This window comes from Urocitellus parryii, chromosome 2 (genome assembly GCF_045843805.1).
Source record: "Urocitellus parryii isolate mUroPar1 chromosome 2, mUroPar1.hap1, whole genome shotgun sequence".
Lineage (NCBI taxonomy): Eukaryota > Metazoa > Chordata > Mammalia > Rodentia > Sciuridae > Urocitellus > Urocitellus parryii.
The window spans coordinates 7,314,443-7,334,620 of NC_135532.1; positions in this window are offsets into that span (position 1 = coordinate 7,314,443).

Consider the following 20,178-nt stretch of genomic DNA (forward strand, 5'->3'; position numbering starts at 1 on the left):
AGTGAATTTTTACAAAACATATTTATATAACAAAACACATTTAAAAAGCCATTTCCAATTTGATTCTTTTATTTAACCAAATTTCAATTTTGCCAAGTCCTATGAAAAGATTTATCCACAATTTGGAATATTATAAAATGCCTTGTTAGAATATGACAATTCAATGTTCAATGCTCTATGAACTCTCATAATTTATTAATTCAATGTTTCACTTTCTTAATTATGAACTTAAATATCTTCTTTGCAAGCATTATTTTAATAATTGCCATTAACTAACATTAAATTGTTAGGAAATCACCTTTAGGCACATTCTTTGTGGAAGAATCATGAACTCTGGAAGGGCTGAATCTCAAGGAATTCCTGCTGCTGCAGTCACCTCACAGAAGCAGGCTGCACTCACAGCTAACACTGCCTTCACTTGTTGAGACTGAGCCTGCCAAACCTGTACCCGATGGACAGGAATATATTTATTTCTCACTTTATAAGACTTCATGAATTTTAAGATTAAGAGTGATCTACATGGCATGGGATTCTCAGTGTTTATCAGGTGGGCTTGGTGTGGGGAATCCTTGCAAAGACTTTGGAAAGAGCAGCCAGGCTTAACAGGTTGACCAGATCTGGCTAGAAGGAGAATGGGAAGCAGGAAGGCTTATAAGCCCTTTTCACAACCATGGAAAATACAGTCAGGCTCTTCATTACATTTGGCCACGCCTGTGCAACAACGCTGTGCCTGATGGGTTCTGACTGTGTGACTGAATTGTATCCCCTGGCAGATTCATATATTGAAATCCTAACCCCTAAGTACCTCATAATGAGACTGTAGTTAAAGATAAGAATATAATTCAAAAGGAGGTCATCAGGTGAAAACTAATCCAATAAAGACACCTGTGTCTTTATGAAAAGAGGAGATTAGGAAAAAACAACAGACTAAAGGAAGACTCTTGAAGATACAGTGAGAAGGCAGCCATCTGCTGGCTATGGAGAGAGGTCTCAGGAAAAAACACACCTGCTGATACCTTGACCCTGGAGCTCTTGATGGAATACCCAGTCTGTGGCCTTGTTTATGCCATCCCCAACACACCATACACCAGGAATGTCAGTCATGCTAACCACTAGATATTCATTAGTTTTTTTTTTTTGTTGTTGTTGTTGTTTAGGAAAAAACAACATATCTGAGGAGGAAAAATATGGTTTAAATCCATTTATGGAAATGCAAATTAAAACTACCAAGAGTTACCACTGCACACCCACTAAAAAGGATAAAATTGAGTAGCCCATTTTGCCCAAGGTCAGCAAGGATTTGGAGCAACTGGAAATCTCATGTATATCTGGTTTAAAGCAAAATGGTACAGCCACCAGCAATTACTATGCATTTTTTTACATGGCCAAAATATCATATCCCTGACTATTTCTACTAGAAAACGAAAACATTTGTTTCACAAATGCTTGTACTTGATGTTTCATAGCAACATCATGCAAAGGATCCTCAAGCTAGAGACAAAGATTCCAAAGTGGTGAATGATGAAAAACCCTGGAATAACCACATGAAAGCATACTGTCCACATGAAAGAAGAAGCTACTGATGTGCACAGTGAGGGTTTGTGAATGATATCTCCTAAAACCATCACGGGAAGTGAGGCACAGTGGTGTCCATTTGGACCCAGATTCTCAAGATACTGGGACAAGGGGATCACTTTAGTCCAGGAGTTTGAGATCAGCCTTGCAGCACAGCAGGACTCTCTCTCTCTCTCAAAAAGCAAAATATGATAACTGAGCAATGCCCAATGAAAATGCTTGTATTCTATATGACTACAGTTACAGGGAAATCTAGAAAAGACAAGAGTATAGTAGAAAATATCAGACCAAAGGTCAATGCAAAATGAGGTGGGGTAGAGTATGGAATGAAAAATGACACAAGAACTCACTTTATGTCCTGATAAATATGCTGTGTGCTGTGTGCTTAGTGAAAGTTACAAAACTGCATAAATCCATCAGGATTCATCAAAACACAAGTTAGTGAGCACTGTTAGAGTAAAGCTTATTTTGAAGAGTAGCAAACATGTTAAAAACAACAAAGATTATGGAGGAAATATTGGATCTATTAAGATCATTCCTATTTCCCTCTAAAACACCTTCACCTTTTGCTGAGAACAGACCCTCTCTGGTCCTAAGGACCCGTTTTAGGTGACCCAACCTCTCTTTTGATCTGACTACAGCATACGTGGGTTTTAAAAATTATACTATTCAGAGTTTTCCTAACTTGGAATTGAATAAGAGAATCAGTCACTCTGTGAGGGCTAAAACCCATGAAAACTGTAATTGCTTGCTGGTATTTCTTGTATTTTGTGGTATTTGTATTTTCTTCTGTCATTGTGTATCATCTCCATAGTTCCTATAATCTCACACATTTATCCTCAGTTTCAGCTTCACCTCTGGAAGTCACAGTGGGACGTGGACTTTGTTGCTTGCTGATGCGCTTGGCCACTTCCTTCCATCTGACAGTCCAAGACACTCCATGGCCTCCCGCCTGTTCCAGAGCCTTCTCCAGAGCCTTCATTTGTCACCTCCTGCTTGGGTCTTTTCTTGCCTGTTCTTATGGCATTTTAATTATTTAAAAGAGCAAGAGAGCAAACAATCAAAGCACCTAGTGAAAGACTGGCATAGTCTTGCAGGGGTTCCAGCACGTGCCAGCTGACTGTCCAACCTGCTCACCCATCAGGCATAATCTCCCCACTGGACACTCTCTCTAGAACTGGCTCCTTACTTTCCATGTGTGTTACTGTCTACTACTAGGACAGTCATGTTCAAATGGGTTACTAGGGTTTGCTTCCACTGCTTTATTGTCCACCTGAGTACCCACAGACTGAAAGAAAGAGAGGATGGACAGGGAGAAACCTGGGCCAGTCTGTAGGGTCTCTTCCACTAACAACCTCCTTAGGAAGAAAACCAAGTGTGCCTGCTCTTTGTCATGACTTGACACATGTACTAAGAGGCCACTTGTGCTTAGGGAGAATGCAATTAATATATACTTTAGCAATAGCAATGGTCTAATCTCCTTTGTACCTCAGTAGCAACAACAACAAAATATTTCTAACAAAATAGATGTTAGGATGTGGGGCCTGATTAGAGTCCTTGGACAGGACAACATGCCAGAATTTCCTGATTCTTCTTCCATTTCCAGTTTGATTCTATTTGCTCGCTCATAGGGACAGTTTGACAATTTCTTAATGCCATTACAGTGTCAAAATTGTAACTTACTAGGATTCATCTGCTTTTGCTCTTACCCCCATAATAACACAAATGGGATCTGTTTTGAATGTAACTGACAATTTGAGAGTTCTAGCACATTATTTTAGAAATTTCTGCTAATTTATGTCACCAAAATTACTGACTTAAGACTGAGTATTTGCCCACAGACATGCATAATTAACTTTTTATCAATTATTTGTTGAATTTACAAGTTGAACTTGTTTTCCCTACAAATTCTGAGTCATTCTATTGATAATCATCAACTCTTAAAGTGTAATTAAATAGTATAGAAATATTATGATTTAAGAATAATAAGTCTTTCACATTAATTTTCAACTGTAAACAAAAAAGTATTTTAGATGAAAGCTTGAGATTGAAGTTAGACAATCTGCATTGATTCAGAGTGATAAGAAAAGCTATCACTAGGTAACAGGTTAACATGACATAGAAATGATAGCCTATAAAGACATATTATTTGCAATATACTTCCATAATATAGTTCTTCCAAGTTCAGTCTTTATTTATGGACTTGTGTAAGAACCTTGATTGGAAGTAAGGCTTACATGTTCAAGCCTAGCCTCATATTATGGCAGGAAAGAGAACCTGTTTGGTGTGTTCATATTTTCAACTTGACTGTTCCCACAAAACTAAACCATGTGGATTTTGTTGGGGGGCATCAAATGAGATAGTACTTGCAAAGCATTCACACACATTATATTGAGCACATTCTAGATTTCAAGGTGCAAATAGTTAGATATCAAATTCTTTAAGCTATTTCACTAAGTGGATAAATCTGCATCAAAATTCAGTGCAAGGAACATTAGGATAAATGTCTTTAGTGAGATATGGATTTAACGCTTAGAGTAGATAGATATAGACTCCACAAAGCTGAATACCTCTGCTTATATGCAATGTGGGATGAAGTTGAAGAACAACTTCAGAAGTGGGTGGGAGGCGTAACTGAATCTTCAGGAAATGATCTATGCAGCTGATCCTATTTGAACTTCTTTTCCTTTTTTGCAAATTTTCCCCAAATTTTCAGAGTTACATAGCCTATGTAAAATAATTATAAAAGCTACAAATTTAAAACACACTTAGACATAGATTAAAAACATAGACAAAGGGGCTGAGGTTGTGGTTCAGTGGTAGAATACTCACCTAGTACGTGTGAGGCCGTGGGTTTGATCCTCAGCACCACATAAAAATAAATAAAATAAAGGCATGTGTCCAACAACAACTAAAAAAAAAATCAACATAGATATAATGTAAATATATTTATATCTATATACTTAATTCTATATTCTTTTTGAACTATATAGGAATGTATCTAGATCATAAATTAATGTTTCAAAAACATACCATAATACCAGACCATTCTTTTTCAATGAAAAATGTTGAAAAGTAGTGCATCTATAGATCAGCAATATAATAATGTTCTATTATCTGGAACTAGGAGAAAAATACACATTCTTAACAAATATTTATTTTAACATAAGTGTTAAAAATGTTTAAAAAATAATGTTAAAGAATATTCCAGTTGACATTTAGAAAAAAAGCATTGAAAAATTTTTAAAAATGCATGTTCTTTAGAAAATAAAATCAATATTTCATATTTTAGTAGTTCTATAATCATGGTTTACACTTTATAGAGTTAATGATCATTTTGAAGAAGTTTCCCTGTAATAAAACTTTACCAAATCAGTGAACCAGCATTGATATTTCTTTTAAAGCACTTGTTGATAATATAAACTGGTAATAATTTAAAACCATGTTAGTTTTATGCTTTCTTTTCATTCTTCAGTACTGAGCTTATTAAAACAAGTCTTAATTAAATGGTTGATGCTAATGATATATTTTAAAAATAAATATATCATATATTTACTGGAAAAACATTTCACAAACTGGGTACAATTTCTTCATTTTTCTATGGGTACTGGGTTCATAAAATAAAGCACTATTTGATGTATTTTGTAGATTTTTTTGGAAGTCAGTACATTCTGTATGAGTCTTTGGATTAAATTACATTAAATTCAGTGTTTAATTGAAATCCTGATATGGAATTAGAAGGTCAAGTAATTCTAATTGCCTAAAAACTTCAAGCTTATAACTAAAAACTTCAAACTAAAATGATGATATCTAATTATAAGATAATTTTTTTCTCTTGCATGATTCTGTTGTCTTTTTCTGGGGAAAAATGTTCTTTCCATCTTACTTCAAATAACAAAATGTATTGCTCAGCTAAAGTAAGATACATTGCAATTGTGACACACAAACTGGAAATGCTCAGGAGAATTTCTCATCTTAGTTTTATTTATAGTGAATGTTCTCACTTTCTTCAGTATAAATATTCATAGACCATTATATTGCCAGATTGATCAAATGTTCAGAATGTATCTTCATCTCAGAGTACACAGATCTAAAGTTTAATTTTTTTCAAGCATAAAATAGAAACTTATAAAAAACAATTTTTAAAATAAAATAAAATTAAAAACTATATTGAAAGCACAATAAAGTCCAAAACCATCATAAGATTTTTAAATCATCAGTGAATTACCTGGTTGTTAATATCTTGGTGTTTGGTAAATGCATAATTTTAAAGGAAGAAAGAAAATTACATTAATTTTGCCAGAATCATTTCTGTAGTTAGCAATCATATCCTAAATCATGATGACAACTGAAGGTTTTGTTATGATCTTAGCCATAAGGTTAATCATTTGCATCAAAGAATAAATATGTATGTATGCTTAAGAAAGAAATTACATCAAAATATACCTACAAAATTAAAACTTGTTAAGTTGAATCAAGTTCCAAAAATACAATCACTCTTTGAAATTTCACGAAGATGAAGATCAGACACTGAACATGGCCACAGGAGTGGCTCATTACAAACATAATTTCAGATTCTAAGTAAGGCCAACAACAGCCACTCTCTTTCACCTGCCTCCAGGACCCCAGGTATGAACATGATGCAGGTTTTTAACACAAGTGACGTGGTGTTTGATCAGAAAGGTCCATTGGTGCAGGGAAAATAAATTAGTACTTTTCCTTTGATTCAATAAGGATTCTAAGTTACATTGAGAAGTTTATATGATAAAAATGGCAGATTTAAAGTACTAGACCCATTAACAGTTCTCCTGTGGTCCCTGTGAATGAAATGCTAGCAGGCTGTCCTGAGGATGACAGGAAGATTGAACGCAAGGTTTCTCCCACAACTACCTTTCTACTCGAGAGTCATTTTTCTCAGATTGCCTTGGCAATTATCTAGCATTTGGTCTCATTGACTCTGAACTGGTCAAAAAGCCAATTTAATAAATTACCAAGATGCCTTTGCCTAAATTAAGGCCTCAGATGAAGGCCAGAGGAGCTACTCAAGTGTGTCTGATGACAGCCCCTGTCACAGAGCTTTGAGCCCAGCTCGACCCAGATGCCCTCTGGTCGGAATGTCAAAACTCCACCTCCACTTTAGTATAGGTCAATGTTTACAGAAATACAAGGTTCAAGCATTCAAGTATAATTATTTTCTTTAGCTTTAAATTATACAAAAAGAAAAAACAAAGGAGTTACTTCTCAGGAACATAATTATAAACTAGTCCAGACTTAAATATATTAATATATGCTTTCCTATATACACAGATGCATACATATTATTTTTCGCCATGAAATTATCTATGTAATGAGTAATACATGTTCTACAATACACAAAATTACACCAACTCAAAATATAAGTAATGTTATTTAATATTGGATTGATCATTTTCAATTGATTAATTTTATCTAAAGCAAACCTGCTAGCATTAAATGCTTCAGTTAGCCATTATTGCATATCCCAGTTTGTAATACCTTGAAATAGGGACAATTCATAACTTCTCACCCCTGGGTGAGTTGCAGTTGGCTCTCTGCTATTACTGTATTTGTCATGTGGCTGCAGAGGGTTGAGCTGGAAGTCCTCCATGCCTTTCCCCTACTGGGGGGTAGGTACAGGCACTCTTGGTTCTCTTCCCTGTGGCCTCCTGTCTTCCAGGACGCTAACCTAGTTTGCTTGCATGTTCATCTCAGGGCAGTCTTCCAATTCAGGAGGAGCCAAAAAGTGCAAGTTATTGAGAAGTGGGTCAGGATTTGAATAGCATCACCCTCACTTTCAATTGGGAAAGGCATTTTTTTTCCCCAGAGCAGAATCCAGAAAAAGAGAAATACATTTCTCTTCTCATGGGAGTGGGTACAATATCCCACTGAAAAGGCATTTAGAAACAATTTTAGTCATCTTTAAAACCAGTATAATATCCCAAGCACTAGTACCAATTCTACAACACTCTTAATGTTCAATGATTTCCATTACACCATGTATTTTCATGTATATGTGTATTTCCATATACATTTTCTGTAATGTAAAAACCTAAAATATAGTTTCTGTATTCACAATTAATCTTTCTATAGATCTTCTAAACACCAGCTGTGACCCCAAATAAATGAGAACACATTTGGACCTCATTCATTATTTTCCATTAGAAATGCTCATATTGCTAAAAGTTGTCTACTAAAGCAATATGGAGTTTCAGCTTGCACCAAAGTTATGATGATATGTCTTTAAAAGAATTTCTGTCTATATTTATTATGTATTTAATGGCCCTATCCTATACAACAGAGTGTTGAACTTTTACTAGATTTCTGTGCTCCTGAAAAGCAACAAAGGTTGAGAAGTCTCCTTAACCCTTCCCCCAGGAAACCGCTAATCTCTAAGTCTGATACTGCTGATGAATATTCTGAGGTCAAAAACCCACCTATTTCCTTCTTCAGTGACCCTGGTAAAATTGTCCCCTTTCTTCCTTATAACTCACTGGACTTAGGGATGCTCCTTATTGACCTGCCTCTATCACTCTTCACCCATGCTTGCAGAAGTTCCTCACTAACAAGCTCCCTGTGGTGGTAGACCTGAGGGCCCCACTGCATTTTCTCTTCCCCATGTATCATAAGGCGTTATGATAAACCAAACCTTATTTCAATGCAATTCAAGGTATAGGCTTTTCATGGTTCAGATATTTGGTCCATTTTAAAGCTCTTAATAATCCATACGTAAATAAAATCCCATAGAAACAAAGAATGTACTTGCAATTACTACCTTACTTTGTTCGTTTTGAAAGCCTTTATTTACTCCTGGCCAAATAAAATAAAAAGCTCACCAGTATCAATGAAAGGTGCATTCTAGGATTTCTTTTAATAGAAAATCTATGAGGAACTTCTAGAGATAAAAAGACAAGAGTGAGAGGGATGAGATATGGTTTTGTGACTTTTATATTTTGTTGTTCTCTCAGCTAGAACATTGGTCTTCCCCAAACAACTTCACTCTACTCTTCAGTGAAACATTAGCCAACCATTTCATAAATTTTATTTTTTCTGACTTTAATTCCTTAGGGTCAGCCTTTGGTTTTAGTGGGGCCATTTGATATATCAGTATATAAAGTGGGTGGTACCCACAGGCAGGGTGGGCATGCTAGAGGAAGTCCATCACTGGAGACATTGCTCATTTTATCCCCACCTTCTCTGCTTTCTGCTTGCCATGAGCTGGGAATTTTCCCCAACACACATTTTTGCCATGATGTTCTGCCTCACCCTGGGACCAGAGCGATGGAGTGCATCTTCCACAGACTGACCCTCTGAGACTGTAAGTCAAGTTAATCTTTTTATATTCTCTAAGTTTTCTTGCAGGTTTTTGGTCACAGCAAGGGAAAGCTGACTAAAGTAGTTATCTTGGCTCTTTAGTCTCTTTATTGTCTGAGACATCTACCTGTTATGGTACTGGTCTCTGAGATATAGATCTCACCTGTCTGAGCATTTGAGTACAATCACAGGTATATAGGATATAATAATAATAATAAGTAACCAAAGCAATTAGGAATTATTTTTTATGTAATATATTAGAGATTTGTGAAAACTTTTCAGAGTATTTCATGCAGCCTCAGTAGATCTACATCATATAGGTAGAGTTTTGCTAAGGTCATCTTACATAAAAGTAAATCAGACTTGCTGTATGTTAAGGGAACTAATATCAGAAAGCATAAAAATTGGAAGAAGAGACTCCACTGAAAATTTCAGACAAGTTTTCTTTTTCTAATACTTATACCTGTGCTGCTATGGTGTCTAAGGCCAGAGAAGGGGGGAATTCCAATTTGACTGGCTTGAACAATAAGTCGCCAGTATCAAAAATTGTTTCTCTCTGTCTCTCTCTCTTTCTGTCTCTCTCTCTCTGTCTCTGTCTCTGTCTCTCCTTCTGTCTCTCTCTCTCTTTCTCCCCACCCCTTAGACACACATATACACACATACAAACACACTCTAGTAATGTCAGAGAAATCATTCATTGGCTCTATAGTGTCTGCTCCTATACCCAAAATACAAAAAAATTACCCAGTGGAAGTCTAGGAAATGATTACAAAGAAGCATATATATTGTACTTTGTAATTGCAGTGGAACATGTAATTACTAGAATATACTAGATACAACAGAGGGTATTCCAGTAATAAAGGCAGTTTGCCAACCAATCTTCTAAGATATATAGAAACATGAATATCTCTGAATTGATAGCATTGTATTATTGATAATATTTTTAAATATCACCATTGTAATTTTCTGTGTTATGGTTCAGTTTGCATTAATTTGTTCAATCATTCAAAAAATATTCAATGCAAAGCCAAACCAAAAAAAGAAAGGTTTTTATTCTGTTGTAGCAAAAATTTTATTTAATATTTTTTTTTCAAAAATTGTTAACTGAAATGACTTCAATTAGAAAGATTAAAATAAGGCAAATTGTAAGCCCTGGAAATATAATTGATTCAGAAATATTAAATACATTACATTAAATTATTTTATTGTATTTTACTGAACTTGTGATAGCCAATTTTATATGTAAACCAAATCCATCTTTTTACTTTAATAAACCATTATTCACATGGGAAAAATGACAATTTCATATGAATGATAATAACTCACTAATTTTTAAAGCAAAATAATTATCAGAACCCCAATCATTGCTTTAAATGTGGAAGAGTATGAATAGATAGATAGATAGATAGATAGATAGATAGATAGATAGATAGATATAGATATATGTAATTGTATTAGCATTTGTCCCCCCACCCTTTTTTTGCTGGAAGCCCTATCAAGAAATTGTCTCAATATATTTAATCTCACATCTAACAAAAACATGTTTCTATGAAAAAAATAATAGAATATTATTTCATTCATATAGCAAATAAGTAAATAACTCTGAGAATTTATATTAGCTGCAAAACAGATGTTACCATAGTAATTGGTTAAATTATTTTTAATAGACCTTCTCTCCTTAATAGAAAACCTCTAATTATAAATTTGTTTTTTACCTCCCATGGCAGGTTTTGTTTGATATGAGTTTGTGTTTAGCAGAATTCTCACTTCCCATTGAAAATATAGCCTATTATTGCAATCATAACATTGAAATTTTAATATGAAATAAAACAAGAACCAAGAAATAAACATTAAAAAAATGTTTCTGTGGGTACACTGAGAGGGTATTGTAGGACAAGAGCCCTTTCTAGGGATCAACTATTAATGGCATTAGGTAGTACTTTAAAAAAATTAATAGATGTTATATTTTGAGCAGTTATAGATTCATAGGAAAAGAGATGGGGAAGTACATAGTATTCTCATGTATCTCTCCACCACTGCACAGTGGCCTACATGATTGATATGTGATTAGTCTGATAAATTTGTTAGAATTAATAACCAACATTGACATATCATTATTAACTAAAGTCCCTAGTTTACATTAACTTTCACTATTGAGATAGATATTCCAGTTTTGATCAATTAGTGATGGCGTGTGTCCACTATTGCTGTGTTGTAGAATGCTGATAGTCCCAAACATGATGGTCCAACTTCAGGATGGTGCAAGAATGTACTCACATAAGCATCGATTTTCGTGTTCAGCATTCAATAAATTACATGGAATTTTTCAGCTCTTTACTCTGAAATAGGTTGTGTGTTGAATAGTTTTGTCCAACTGTAGCCTAAGGTAAGTTTTCTGAGCACATCTAGGGTAGGCTAGGCTAAGCTAGATGTTGGTAAGTTAGGCATAATAATTGCATTTTTGCACTTAGGGTATTTTCAACATACAATTAGTTTAATTGGGTGGTGCTTTGTGGCACATCAGTGATCTGGAGTTCCACTGTCCTGAGATCCCCCTCTGCTCCACCCACATCTACACCCTTCTGTCCCCATTAAACCCTGGCAACCACTAATCTTTTCACCATCTTCCTGTATTTTTGCCTCCTCTTGAATGACATGCAGTTGGGACGATATGGTTTGGATACTTAGCAACATCCATTTTGTGACCCTCTGTGTCTTCCAGGTTTGACACTCATTTCTTTCCATGGCTGAACTGCTCCTCTGTGTGGAGGTGCTGCTGTTCATTTATTAATCACCTATCAAAGGTGATGGCTCTTCCCTCCCTCCCTTTCTCTCTTTATTTCCTGTCCTGCTTCCCCTCACTTCACATTCCCTCCTTGAAAATCTCTTTCTGTATTTTTCATCTCAAGTCTCAGATATGACCCTATGCAGGATTGATATTTTGCGCCAGTAAGTCTTTGTGTAAGTGGGCTCTCTTCTGCATTTTAGGATGTTTAGCAGCATCCTTGATTTCTACCTGCAAGATACCAGTAATGCTCACAACTGAGTAGTCATCCCAATATTGCCAGATGTCTGCTCTGGGAATGGAAGCAAAGTTGTCCTGTGTTGAGAATAACTTCTTTACAGCTTGGTGTCACTTGCTCTAAATAAAATGTCAAAATGAAAAGATCTTAATAGAAATGAATGCTTCATCCATCCTGGGAGGTAAGAAGTAAGTGGGATGAGATGGCTTTGGTGTCCAGGTGCTGGACTCTTTAGAGCTGGTAGCTGTGGGTCATTTGTATGTGTTTGGACAATGAAATGGTGGTTATGGACTCAGGCTTCACCCTGCACCAGAACAGGCAATACCTGTCCCCTCTCTATTGAGATGGAAAATGTAACAAAGTGCACAAGGTCCGCGTGAAGGCAATGAAACACTCCACGCAATGACTGTCCTCAGGAGAGACAGATCCTTTGGAAGCTGGACAGTGGGCAGAAAGAAGTGGTATTTGTCCCTCTGTTTTTCCTTTTTTGCCTACATGTATGGCATCCTTCTTACCACAAAGTTACCAGCACCACCCAGACACCAACAAAACATCGGATGGCTATTTGGTTCTGAGAATGTTGCACATTCTCATCAAGATGAGATTTTTTGTCAATGTTTGCACCTAAGAACCTTTGTTATATATGTAACAGAGAATGCTAGAATACTTAGCTGTCCAGTCAATCTCTGGAGTCATTTTCTGGGATATTTCTATACATTTTCTGGAGAACGTAATGTACTATGTTTCTATGAAGGAAAAAAAAAAGAATCTTTGTATTAGTTCTCTTATGAAGGAAAGACAAATAATCAACCAGCTATATCCCACCTTGAGAGAGAAGTTTCTTTTCATATATGTGACAATTCCTGTATAAATCATTGGGAATGCTTGTATGGCTCAGAAAATTAATTTAACTCACACAGGAGTGTCTCCAAATAAATAGAATTTGTTTTTAGATAATAAAAACAATATCTTCCTCATTTTATTTATGGAATGGTAATGTAGATGCCTATCATTGAACACTGTGTGTGTATAAGTGAGGGTGTATATACATATGTGTGTGGTTCTGTGTGTTCAGAAATCACAGAAATTTAAAAAAGCATAATATAGACATGTAATAAACTCAGTGTACCTAAGAAATATTTTTATTTCCTTGGTAGTTCTCTCAGAATGAAATGAAAGTTTTTTTCCCTGCTCCTATTTTGAAATACAGAATAAAAAAAAAGATAATTTAATTAGACATGCTACTGCCGGGAGATACAAAGTATAAAAGAGCAGAGTACTAATTAAAATGACTGAAGAATAAATATGTCCACAAAATTAATAGATTGTCATTTTTATTCTGATATAGCACTTCCAACATACAAACATTACATGAAATATATCAAAATGTAGCAAACAGGTTCCATTGCTGTAGGAAGACCCTGTGTCATGGATCTGAATTAGCGGTGCCATATTAGTGATCCTATCATGACCTCCACAGTATGGGTAATCAGATTGATGTTGGGTGACTTTTTAAAGTAAAAAATAAAATAGATGTTTTCTCAATCTTTTGTGTCACAAGTCATCTGAATAACTCTTCCATTAGTCATCTAAATAACTCTTCTATTTTCCACTGAATGCCCCTGACTTTTTCCAGCAAAGAATTCCATATCTGGTGGTGTAAATCATTATCTCACATCACTTCCTTCACTATGAGATACAAATTTTAGGCTCTACGCATATAGAGTACTGACATTTATTTGGTGAGATTTATATTCATTTAAAAAAGCATAGCTGTCAACATCTGAGAATAATTTGACTTTATAACTGACTTGAGACTTTGCATCTTTTTTTAATAAAAAAAAAAACATGGCAAGCTAAGAAATCTAGCACTCTGTCAGGATGAATATATAATTCTGTCTCCATTTGCTTCTGAACTCCTAGCTGGAGCTGTGCAGGTGTGTATGTGTGTGTGTGTGTGTGTGTGTGTGTGTGTCTAATGTGTGTCTAATGCCAGTGAAAAGAAAAACCAAGAGGGCAAAAAATGAATTACAGAATGTGATAACTATATATTGAGTGTAAATGTTAAATTCGGGTTTTTTCTTTTTAAATGATACAGCAATCATTAAAAATTGTTTCAAAACTCATATTTAAAAGACACTATTTATTGATCATTTGAGGTATGTATGCCTTTATGCCATGATATAAATTCTAAAAATCAAATATGAAAGCAAAGGCATTATGTCTCTTGCATAAATAATAAGCTAGTATTTTTAGTTTTAGGCGTTTTGTATCATAAGCAGAGTAGCGGATGTTTTGGCAAAGCATACCTGATCAATCATTTGTATTAATATTAGCATTTTTAAAGTTCTTTGTTTCTTCTCATGTTTTTAACTCATCAGTGCTGCTACATTTTCAAATGTTGTGATCCAAATCTCCCTTTGGCCTTCAACAGACACCTGGAGGAGAGAAGGAACATCTCCCTGTAGGAAAGGGGAAAAATGCTTTCATGGCCAATTTCCTTGGTTGTGGAGCTTATGATATCTTATACCACGTTGGAATAAGTAACACAAAAGAATATCATCTTGATGAGAATGTGCAACATTCTCAGAAACAAATAGCCATCAGATGTTTTGTTGGTGTCTGGGTGGTGCTGGGTAACATGTAGGCAAAAAGGAAAAATCACTTCTTTCTGCACACTGTCCAGCTTCCCAAGGGTCATAATTTATACATTTCTTAGGTTTATGTATTTATTAATTTATTTCTTATACATTTATATAAAATATAAAATATAATATACTTTTTATAAATATGTGTGATAAATGTAAGGGTAATGTATAATAAATATAAAGTGTTCATATACATATAATAAATTATTTATTGACTTATGGTGTTTTTACAACAAATCTTCATTGAATCTCTCCCACTAATCAAGTGTCAGGGTCTGTGCTTAATGCAAATGCCTGGGTAAACACAGAGTGCAATTGTGGTGACTCCAAATGAGTGATTCCAGTAAGCTATGAGGAATTACTTAATAGAATGTGCATGGTTTGCTTGGGTCAGTGCTAGGTGATCACTGGTAACAACTTCTGACCATGTAGTAATAACTACTATTGTGAGTACTGATTTCATGTTCTGCTTATGTTAAAGAGTTTATTTTGTTCCAAGACAAACAAGCAAATGACACTCAGAGATGTACCTATTATTATTTTTCTATTTGTATTAGAGTTAAAAATCCAAGTAATTCACACAAAATGACACAACAATTAAGAGATAAAGCCAGAAGAGAATTTCAATCTCGGAGTGACATCTATTCCCACCTGATAATCATAGTTCAAATAGATGTACATGACTTTCTAATTGTATTGTTATTCGCCAGTAAGTAAGGGAATTATCAAGCACAATATATCTACTTATTGAACTTAAGTATCAGGCATTAATGGAAATATAATACAATGTAAATTTCTTAGCTCAGGATGATAGCAATCTTTTCTCAACTCATAATAACTTTAATAAAAATCCTGTGCATTTACATTCTTGCATTTCCATTCATTTTATTATCCTTTTTCCATCTCAAATATTTCCCCTGACATGCCCAATTTATAGTTTGAAATGCCTTTGTCTTTAAATACATTTATACCATTCAGGATATGTAAATATTATTATCTTGACCCATGTTTGAAAAGTTTATAATCTACTAAAAAATTATTTATGTTCAAGCCCATACATTTATACATACACATATTTACAAATATATAGATTTATGGTCAATGGAAGCACGTATCGATTGATGTAGAAAGAAGAATGCTAATGAGAAAAAAATAACAAGAATGTCTCTTTAACTAGGTCATTGGTAATCTTTAAAAGTAATTTCATTAAAATTGTAAGGCCAAACACCAGATCTAAAGTGGGTGTGGAGTGTTTGCATGGGGAAAAAAAGCTTTAAATTAGTAAATTTATTTAATACATAATCTTGATAATTTTGCATGTGACTTTTTTTCCCTTTCAAAATCATCTTCTATGGAATGTGCCTTTCTAACTCAATTGTGTAGTGTTTCTAACCATACAATGAGCTCTCAGATGCTATAGATGTTCATGATAAGTGACATTGGGGAAAAATCAATATGCTTAGAGAAATTCTTGTGAAATTATAAGTGTTGGCTCTACAATAGGATCAGGGTTCAAAACCCAGCTGTTTGGCAATTGCCAGAGCCAACCAGTTATGAGGTAGGGTTTAGAATTTGCATTGCAAATAACCACCTGGTAATGATAGTTACCATTTGCCACTGCTTACACATTACACATAATGGATTGCTTTGGGAAGGCCAAGTATTCAACAAGCCAGCAGCTAACACTGTGTATGAACCTTTGTGCCAAGAGGAAGACGTGTCCATATTTTCAACTTGATTTTGAATTATGGAAATCTTCCTATCCAACCTTCCTACTGAGGGTTTGACTGTCTTTTTTTTTAACCTTAAACATTTTCAAGAAATTTCCAATGATCTAAACCTTCTAATAAGAAAATTTGCTTTTAATCCTTGTTCTAGCTATGTTTTCTTTCTATTCATCCCTTTGCCAAAGAAGCCAAACAAAATTAATTTCCCCTGAAAATGTCCATTTCTGTCTTCACTGTCATATTTAATTCTGAAATGATTAACAGATGCCAATTATGCAAGTTCTCCCCAAATTAAACATTGGATGCATTTTAAAAATAAGTGAGAATTACTTCTCAACTTGTTTCCACATCTTTCATTAATTTATGAGAGTCTGTTTATTAAGGGCAGTCATGCAGCCAATTTGGAGGACCCATGAGCCAAGCTGGTACTTCCTGTTGCCCATTTCATGTTTCTGTTGTATGATTGAACTTGAAATTGAAAAAAGAACCACTCTGAGCTTCTGTATCTTAGCACTGTGCTGATAAATCTAACAGTTGATGAGAACCCTTCTTGATCATTGATTTGGATCAGACTTTTGATGAGCAAGAAGGTCTAATTCAATGTACTACCTTTGCTTGATCTCATTTTCCTGATCCTGTGCAATGGCTCTTCAAAGTATCTAACAGTATTTGGCCATATGGTAACATGAGCCAATCTGAGAGCGCCTCTCAAGCAGGCTAGTATGCAGTTTTTAAAAATGCAATACCACTCCCCCATATTTCTATCCTAAGTGTATTCAAGATTCTGTCATATATGATTTCCCTGGTCAGTTCAGGTAAATTTTATTAAGAAAGATGATAAACCCATGTATGTCAAACAATACCACTGAGAAATAAAGATCTTCAAATTCAACTTTATTATTTTCTGGCTATTGGTAGAAAGGAAAAAAAATAAAACAGTTACAATGTATTTATAATAAAGTCAATAATATAGATAAAATAATTAGATATTTGGTAGAATAATATAGGAAAAAAATAATGAAAACAATGAAGTTTAAAAACAGAACTTTGATTTATTATACCTGAGTCATATTAAGTAATGTTTTTTCATTTATCAAAATTATTTTTGAAGTGATACATAAAGTATGAAAATCAAGCACATTAGTTAGATCTTACATGATGTTTCAATACATGTATACATTATGTAATATTTAAGCTGGCTTAAACATATCCATTTTCTCCAAAATCCATCATGTCACTAAGTTGAAGACATTCAAAATCCTGTCTTGTAGATTTTTGAATTATATGGTTTTGATTAGGTTTTAATACAATGCCTAGAAAACCCCCTAAAGATACAAAAAACCCCATAAATTTAGAACCAAGAAATATACTTTCATGTAAAAATACTGTTAAATCTTAAGAAAAGATTTTGATTTGTTTGCATTCATGACACTCTTACTCAGTTTCATCGTGACTATCAATGAGGAGACCCAAAGATCCTTACATAACTCGTCTTGCTTAACTTCCATTTCTCTAATAATTTTTATTAGCAGATTTCAGCCATGGGAAGTGAAGACTGCACTGATTTATTCATTAGTATTTATTGAGGACCTTCTTTATATAGATACTTGGCTGTATCAGAGGGGAATCTGGGGGAAAGAGAATGTGAAAGATATAAAATCACAGCAGGAGCTACAGTACAGAACACCTTGGGAGCATAAGAAAATGTAAACTCTCTTTTAAGAACACCCATACCTGTGGTCTCTGTGTGCTTTTCTGAGAAGATTTTCTTAAGGATCCCTTCCCTCTAGTGGTGGTGTTCAGCTCATCTGACCTTAGCTCAGTCAGGGATCTGCTGGGGAATAAAAATCAAAAGTGCAAGTCTGCATGTGTAAGTTCTCTTGGTCTTCTCTGGCTGCTATGACTAAATACCTGAGGTTGTATAACTTTTTAAAAACTGGCACTTATTGCTCAGTGTGGGCGGCAGGAAATACAAGGTTCACCTGATGGCAAGTTTGGTGTCTGGTGAAGGCTTGGTGGGTCTGTGCTTTCACAATGGTCCTTGGAAGGCAGCTTCCTCCAGAAGGGAGGAAAGGCTGTGCTCGCACATTGTGGAGCAGCAGAAAACAATCAACCCCCCTTTTTTAAAAGCCCTTTAGGAAGTCATCACTCTCATCCGTGAAGGCTTTACCTCATTTTCTGAAGACGCCATCCCACGGGCCCCTGTTTCTACACAAGGATTGTGAGGGACACATTCAGATCATAGTACAGGGCTGCCCTTCATTTAGCAGCCAACTCCTCTAGTTTGATGTTCCCAGAAGCCACATGCTAGCCACCAGGCGGGGTGTAGAAGACGGTCTTAGGATAGATCTGAATGATGGTGACCTGAACTTTGTGAGATGAATCCAAAGTGGGTAGAAAAGGGCAGAAATTTCCGAAAGCTCTGTCTTTCTCAACAATGACTCACTCTAAGTGAACTCCCCAGGCAATCTGAAAGCAAGGGCAAAGGAGGTGAAGATGGAAGTGTGGGCAAGGAATCAATGAATTTGAACCCAAATTGGCCAATAAGTCACATGTCACATTTAGCTAAGTGAAGTTGGCTCTCTGGGAGGAATGATCTCCAATAAATTTGATTTTGTAATGATCATACCATATAAAGAATGCTTTCTTACAAAGGCACATTCATTCATTTAATTAGACCTTTTATTTTAAGATCAGCTTAGATTTATATGCACTTCTGAAAAATAATTCAGAGCAATCCTACAGGCCCTTTGCCCAATTTTCCCCAACTGAAACATCTCACACATCTCTACAATTCATATAGCATATTTAGTACATTTTCTTTAAAATTGCGTTTTCCTTTCCTTCCTCCATGTGAACAACTCTGTAGCTGCAATTCTCTTTTCCAAAGGCTTTCCTTTAGGAAAATTACCAAAGGGAACAGTTTCTCTTCTAACCTGGGCCATTCCCTACTTCAACTAACTGTAGTATTCAGATAATCCACTCTAGGCCACATGGTCTTTGAGGAAAGCTTGGTTCTAGGATTCAGAATAAGAACTTCCAGCTTACCCTTCTTCACATGACTTCCATCTACTTAACACTGTCCTGTTGTCATAGTAGAATGAGTTACCTATTAGATCCTATCAGCTCCTTGCAGGGAAAGAATCTGTTTTATGTAATACTAGACTCAGCACCAAGAATTGTACATAGTACATGGTGAAGACTCGATAAATCTTTGTTAAGTTGGCTGATAATTTTTCAGCCAATAAATTTCTGATTATATTTGATTCTAATCAGGATATTCATGACCTCTATATCAGTTATTTTAAGAGTGGAATATCATATACTTAATACCTCAATATGAAATTGTCACAGAACAAAATTAGTATGTAATTATCAAGTTGAGTTTTAAGTGTTTTTTTTTTTAACAATTTGAAGAAATTGCTTACTTTGCTATTACATTTTTATAATGATAAAAATCTATATGATGCTATATTTTGTAGGTTTGCTCTGAACTCATATGAACAAAGTATATATTTAAATAAGGCATATATTTGTATTTGTATGTATATATTGACATTTTTATGTTTTTTCTACTTAAAGTAAACATATTTATATACTTTCTATGATTATGAAAATTATTAAAATACATGTGGTATTTGAAAACAAATAATTGATATTACACGTACAAATTATAATTTTCATTTTATAAAACGCATTATTTAATGTTATATGCTACTTGGATCTATGTTTTCCTTTAAGGAAATTTCACAAATATTTCTCCTATGATTTTGAAGATATAGTCTTTGCATAATTTTGTGGGTTTTTTGGTCAAGTTTTGGTTTAGAGTTTACTTAGTATTTAAATTTTTATGTGTAGTGTGCAAACAAGATTTAT